Source organism: Anser cygnoides, chromosome 3 (assembly GCF_040182565.1).
Source record: "Anser cygnoides isolate HZ-2024a breed goose chromosome 3, Taihu_goose_T2T_genome, whole genome shotgun sequence".
Classification (NCBI taxonomy): domain Eukaryota; kingdom Metazoa; phylum Chordata; class Aves; order Anseriformes; family Anatidae; genus Anser; species Anser cygnoides.
Window position 1 is genome coordinate 97,802,112 of NC_089875.1, and position 6,914 is coordinate 97,809,025.

Here is a 6,914-nt window from a genome sequence, read left to right on the forward strand (position 1 = left end):
AAATCTGGGGGCCTTAATCCAGTGACAGCCTGTCTGAAAAAGCTTCTGGAACTCCTCTTCACGAAGGACAGATGGATAAGTGAAATACAGAGAAAGGAAAAGACAAGCTTGTCCTTCTGTGCTGAGAAGAGCACAAGGTGTAAGAAAAGCCAGTGATCCTTGCTAAACTCCGCTGCAGTTTGTGCTGTGGCACAGCAGTGGGTATGTAGGCAATCACCAGAGCGTGTCATCAGATTACCACAAAATTGCTGCACCGCGTTATTAGATATGCTGGAAACTGTACTGTATTTAGTTTCAAACACAGGGCCCGTCTCCTGAAAGGGTAATGGTTTGTTCAGAGCAGATTCAGAGCAACCTGCAATAACGTGCTGCTTCTGTGGATGGACTCGTAGCAAGGCCGGTCAGACCTCCCTCAAACTGAGCGGAAAGACAGAAGGAAACTCTCCATGTCACGATGTAGTGCAAGATGGAAAAACAACAGCCAGCAGAGCTAACTAACCCTGGCAGAGCACCCTGTACAGCTTCCAGCACCTAACCGACTACGTTGGTTTATAGAGACATACCCAGATTTCAGTGAGCTTGAAGATCAGGCTGCATGAAGGCTTCACAAGGCAGTCAGCGCTGCCTCCCCTTGTAGGAAAATCACCTGCTAGCGTGTGAGGACTCCAGCTGCGGCTGACCTGGCTGGAATTTTTGAGATGAAGTCATAGTGCCATTGGATTATCTTGTCAGAATTACCAGTGTCCCAGTACGAATCCATGCTGCCAGTGAAGCAAGGTACGCAAAGTGGCTAGCACAGCTAGGACCAGGAAAGGCCAGGAGAAAATAGTGGGGATAGACAGGCCTTTTGTAAAGGAAAGTGAACTTGTGGGTGTTCTCCTGCTCACAGGAAAATTGTTGGTGACAAGCACCTGCTCAGAAGCCCGAGAAACTCAGTTATGTACCCTCCTCCTGTGTGAGACACAATAGCAAGGACAAGAAAAACCCATAAGAAGCAGATTTTTTTCAGGTCAGTCTTGAGCAATAGATAAGCTTAGAAATATACTAATGTGATGAATTTTAGCAATGGGACATAAAATGAAAAAAAAAGAGCATGTTGGCTATGATTTTGACAAGGCAAGAGGCAACAATTATCACCTCATCAGTACAAGCAGGGGTTGCCCATGCTGGTGGGATGTCTGTCTGGGTTTGTCTAGTTCCCAGTTCAGATGTGAGGCAGAAGTGAAGCTGGTCTTTGTTGATCTTTGCTGGAGGCTGCTGTGATGACCAAAGGGAAAACATTTGAATAAAGGATATTGGAAATGATTTTATTGGTTTGGATAAGACGAGGCCAATGAGGCACATGGAGGGAGCTGAGGGATTCCAAGGGATGACAGAGAAACCGTCTTAGGAGGCCGCACCGTACTGCCGAGCCTGGGCCTATAGCTGAGGAACCTCTCTTCTAAGAGCAACTGGGAGAGGACCTGGGATCAAACAGATAGCCAAGTGTAATTTGGCATTTAGAAAGCTGAAAAAGGCCAGATCTTGTGTCACTGTTGTAATTTCCACCAATCACTTGGACACTGAGACCAGCCCAGTTGGAGGAGCAGCTATGTTTTCTCAGGGGCAAAGCAAGTTATGTCCCATTGCCAAGCAAGCGACCAGAAGGAAATTCTAGTTCTCCCACAAGGTGCTCCTTTCAGTCGTCCAGCCTGTGGAGAGGTTCCACTCGTTCTTGACTGCACAGCACACCAAATCAGTCCAGGCTTTAGAACATCTATCTGCATGGACATGTGAGTCTGTGAGAAGATGTAGTCTGTAGAAACTGGAACAATGCGTGCATACTGGATCACCACAGCAACTGATTATACCAGCAACGGTGGCTGTTCTGAAGTCTGGGAGTGAGTAACTGATAGGAATTCATTTTGGAATTACCTACAGGGGAGGCTGGATTCAGCAGAGATGATACTCCACCTGACCCTGGAGAAGAGAAGAAAGAGCTGTCAAAGATATCAGAAATGAGTCAGTTCCTACGAGGAACTAAGAAAACAATAATTATAGTGACATACCAAATTCCTGTTCTGAAGCAGGTGGACATGAAAGACTACGCATTTAGCAATTAGACATTCTTTAGATCACAAAGGGGAAAAATATGAAGTTGCAAGGAAGAAAAAAGCACCATGTTCAGTACGCAAGTGTCAATCCGTAAGATGAATTTTGCATGCGTGCAATGTTCACGATATGAAGAACAACAAAATTAAGTGTATTCGCACCAGATACAAAGACAGGATGAGAAACTGAATGTCAAATCAAGAGAGGATATGTGTGAATGCACTAGACTATGGAGACTGGTAAAATAAGAAAGCACAAAGGCCATAAACTAAAGCCATTTTTAGACTACATGAAAATACCATCACTAAGATATTGTAATTTATAAGCACAAGACCCACAGAAAGCATTCTAACTAAAATTTTAGGTAATCCACAGAAGCCACTGATTTCAATGAGAGCAGGTGAATTCATGATCTTGATGAAAAAATACAAAATAAAAAATAAAAACAGGAATAATATTTTATACAAGACAAATGCACAAGCAAAACAAGTAAAAATAAATATCCAGAGTTGAGTCCACCAGAACATCCCAATATTTATGCCATTTTGATATCACCATGATGTTTTTGCGTCTGTGAAATGGCTGCCACCCGTTTTACCCCAGGAAGGAAATCAGATGTCTAGAACATCACTTGCTTTGCAGACTGTCTGATGTGTTAAGAGAAACAAATTAAGAAGATCAATAAAGCTAATGGAAAAGCTAGAGTTCACTGCCAAAGCATTAGAGCTCACGGCTTTAATAAAGAATTACCAAGAAATAAAGTGAAACATCTATTTGCATAGACTCAAGCACCCCAAAGAAATCACTAAAAAGAGCTCAGTCCCCCAGCTTTACAATTGGAGCTATGTTCTTTATATGGCAGAACAAGACATATTCCTAGCATTTGATGCTAAAACACTGTCACGGGGGAAAAATGCTTTATGCATTTAAGTTTATGCAAAATTTAAAGCACTCAAGCTATTGAGTCAGAGCAGTTCAAGAAATTGCCATCCCAGCAGCAGGATTTTAATATCCAGTTAATACGTTGTTACAATGGTCTGTTCTGTGCTGTATGGACCGGCTCTCAGTATCTCCCATGGGAGTCTGTACTGAGTTGTGACTTAATCCTCATAAAGGCAAAACACTACATTTTTGTAGTCTGGCAAAAAAATAGTCCAAGACATTCATCAGAATTTAAGCTCATAGGTGAATTCTGGGCTGGTCTGTCCATTTTATAACCTACAATGTAGGTAAGTCTGTCTTATACAATGTGGCCAATAGAGAACACCGCAGAATGTGGCACTTCATATACCACTTCTGTAAAGAGAAGGTCTGGGCAGGAATGGGAAATTAAACTTTGAAATTAAAAAAAAAAAAAAGAAAAGAAAGGAAAAAAAGTGTTCCCTGAATGTTACCAAAATAACAAAGCTATAAGAGCTACACTACCTACTTCTTATCCAGAGCAGTCTGGAATTCAGAAATATGGTAACTGGATAAAATATGAGATCATCCACCTGTACTGATATCAAGGGCATTAACAAAAACAGTTCCAAGACAAAAAATGAAAGGGAAACAAAGGACAAACAAAACTAAGCAAAGTTTTCAAAACATGTCCATCTTTCTTTCAAAGTAACCAAATTACAAGCGAGAAGCTTTTACTTATCTCTTTTAAATACTGAACTGTGAGGACAGTATAAGCATTTCAAATGATGTTGGGTATAGAGGCAGGCAACTTGAGCACACATCAGGGCCGTCTGGGAACAAAAGCCTGGGTCTCCAGAAAACAAGCATCTTCAGCAAACTTTTACACAGGCCAGAACTGTCTTCTCTCTACAAAAGACATGTCTATTTGTGGTGAGTTTGTGCTCCGTGTCTGGGAATTGAATCATATTACTTCATCCTGCTGCCACAGCTGATCAAATAGGAAGGCTGAACTGGCAGATAAAATTGTTATTTTTAAGTCTATTAAATGCAGTTGGAAAAAAAAATCAAAGGAAAACAAATTGTCCAGCCAATTTAAAAAACTATTGCACAAGGAGTAATCGTAGCATCTTGGTATAGTGTTGTCATCCAAATACGTGTGTTCCTTGGTACCTGTGGTGCAGCACTGTGAAACTCAGCAGTAATAACAGGAGGACCAAAGCAGGACGAGAGACAAGCAAAAGCCAATGCCTGCAGTGGCTGAGAGGTAACAGTGCTCCTGTAAGTGCAGGGAGGAGAGCCTTCTGCGTCAAGATCAGGGAAAGCCAGGCACTTGAAGGCAAGACACAAGTGCGGCCATGGAAGAGAGTGAAACAGGTACTGTTGGCAGGACAGGTAATTCAGCCCATGTAAAGGGCCACCGACTGCACCTGAGGTCAGTTAAAGGTTGTCATCGCTGAATGATGATGCCAAAGAGGGGAAAAGAGATTTTTTTTTCCCAGAGAAGCTGTGGATGCCCCGTCCCTGGAGGTGTTTAAGACCAGGCTGGATGGGGCTTTGGGCAACCTGGTCTGGTGGGAGGTGTCCATGTCCATGGCAGGGGTTGGAACTGGGTGGTCTTTAAGGTCCCTTCCAACCCAAACCATTCTGTGGTTCTATGAAAAGGAAGGCTGATGGTGGCACTGACAGAAGCACCAGCTTTGTGTGGCAGCAAGGCAACATAAGCCTGATCTGGTGGCTGCTCCATAATAGCCTACCTGCAGGCGTCTCTGCCACCAGCTATCGTCTTTCATCAGTGCCTGGCACCTGAACAAAGGGCAGCGGCAGGCAATGCACGCAGAGATGGCTGCACCTTGGGCACTGCTCCGCAGGGTTGGCTGGCTGCTTCTGGGGCCTGAACCCGAATGCAAAAGGCTGCTTTGGGCTCCAGGTTTTTTTTCCATCCCAACATCTCTTGTCATTGCTGATGACTGAAGAACCCCTGAGATCCATCTGTGGCTGTGGTTTGAAAGGCCATCCTTCCAAATAAGAGCTTGCAGGTTGGGTTGAATTTAAATTAATTCAAGCTGTTGGCTCACGTAAATTGGTAGTACACACAGTGTCTTTTAGAAACACATAAATCTGTTCCTAGCAGCGGTCGACACCAAGTACTTCTAAGGAAAATATAAGAAACCTTCTTAATCCTCGCTAGTAAAAAAATGTCATAAGCTGTGAAATATGAGGCTTAATATCTCTCTCTAGATGTATGCTGATATATTTCAGATGTTACACCCATATAAGTAATAAAAAACAGATCTTCATTTATTATTTATTTTCTACATTTCTGATCTTTTTCTTCAAGCTTATCTAGTGTTCAACCTTCATGAGGTAGTACAACACCACCAGTAGTAGTGTTATAACACAAGGGACTAAAGAAATGTGGGAAAAAGCTTGTAGGGAGAGGAAATAGCTTTCACCAGATCAACTGATATTAATTATATATAGCGAATGACAAATGCGTCTCTTTGCTTCTCTTTTGAATTTGACAGTAGATTTTATTCTGTGCACCCAGGTTCTTGGGCCATTCAGAAGAAGCACTCCCTGCTTCCTCTACACCCTTCTGTATTTTAGTTATTTTACAGTGACTCTTGCTTAATTGTCTTTTCTAGAGTGAACAGTCCCAGCTTTTATGGATTTTCTATGCCCAAGCCCTTTCTCTTTCTGGGGAGGACCGACCTTTCCGCACAGTATCATAACTGAAAACAATAATGATGGTCTGTGATGGGCAACATCATAATTTTTGTATGGTTCTTCACGTCAATCCTTCTGTAGCCTAGCAGCCTAATTGCTTTTTATGTCTGACACTTTGTATTTATATAACTGCCCATTTGGATCTCTCAGTCACTTCAATGAGTTAATTAGAGCTGTGTAAGAGAAATAAGTACCTTGTATATTACTTTATCAGGGTGAAATATAGTTGGGTTCTGCCATAGGATTAGTTCCGAGACATTTTTGCAGTCTGTGCATTTTTTGTCTTTTTTTCTTTCTTCCCTTCCAGATCATCAACAGACACATTAAGAATTGGACCAAAACCAGAATCTTGCTACATCCTGGTGTTTACTTTCTGTAACGATGAGTATTTACAAAGAAAAAGAAAACAAAAATAAACTAAAGGGCAGGAGAAGAACTATACTGCTTTCTCTATCACAATTAATCTCATAAAATCCTCTTTATATTAAAATAGCATCTCTGGGGGACATAGAAGCCTATCCCAAAATCACTGACTTTTAAGGGCCTACCTGGAGATGCTCTATGGTTGGCTTAAGTATTTGGGGCAAAACAGGCAGACATCCAGTTCACACTCACAACAGGAATCAGTGCGTCTCTCTGCATTAGCTGGGGGCAGGAATCCAACTGAAAATTACACATGACAGCGTTTTACAAGGACAAAGAATTCCACCACATCCCAGTGCCAGAGGTGCTGCTTTCGGCATACATAACAGAATAATTATCATACATTTCTTTTCCAAATCAAAATAATTCAGCACTGGTGTTTTATCTAACTTTTTCTCTAAGAGGAGCCGAAGACAGATTTCTTCTACTAGACCTACCTTTCTCAAGCACTTCACAAACCCAGGAAAACATTATAGTGTCTCTCTGTAGCAAGGGAAGGGAAGGGAAGGGAAGGGAAGGGAAGGGAAGGGAAGGGAAGGGAAGGGAAGGGAAGGGAAGGGAAGGGAAGGGAAGGGAAGGGAAGGGAAGGGAAGGGAAGGGAAGGGAAGGGAAGGGAAGGGAAGGGAAGGGAAGGGAAGGGAAGGGAAGGGAAGGGAAGGGAAGGGAAGGGAAGGGAAGGGAAGGGAAGGGAAGGGAAGGGAAGGGAAGGGAAGGGAAGGGAAGGGAATGGGGAAAAAAAAAGAAAAGGATTATTTCAAAACTAACAATTT

General features: G+C 42.5%; 1 long non-coding RNA gene across 1 annotated transcript; it reads left to right on the top strand.

Annotated features, from left to right (window-relative positions):
• Positions 1–783: 783 nt before the first annotated feature.
• On the top strand, positions 784–6,162 carry LOC125184553 (uncharacterized). The gene is made up of 2 exons (XR_010830557.1): positions 784–1,009; positions 6,029–6,162. It is a non-coding gene; the product is annotated as an uncharacterized lncRNA (long non-coding RNA).
• The last annotated feature ends 752 nt before the right edge of the window (positions 6,163–6,914 follow it).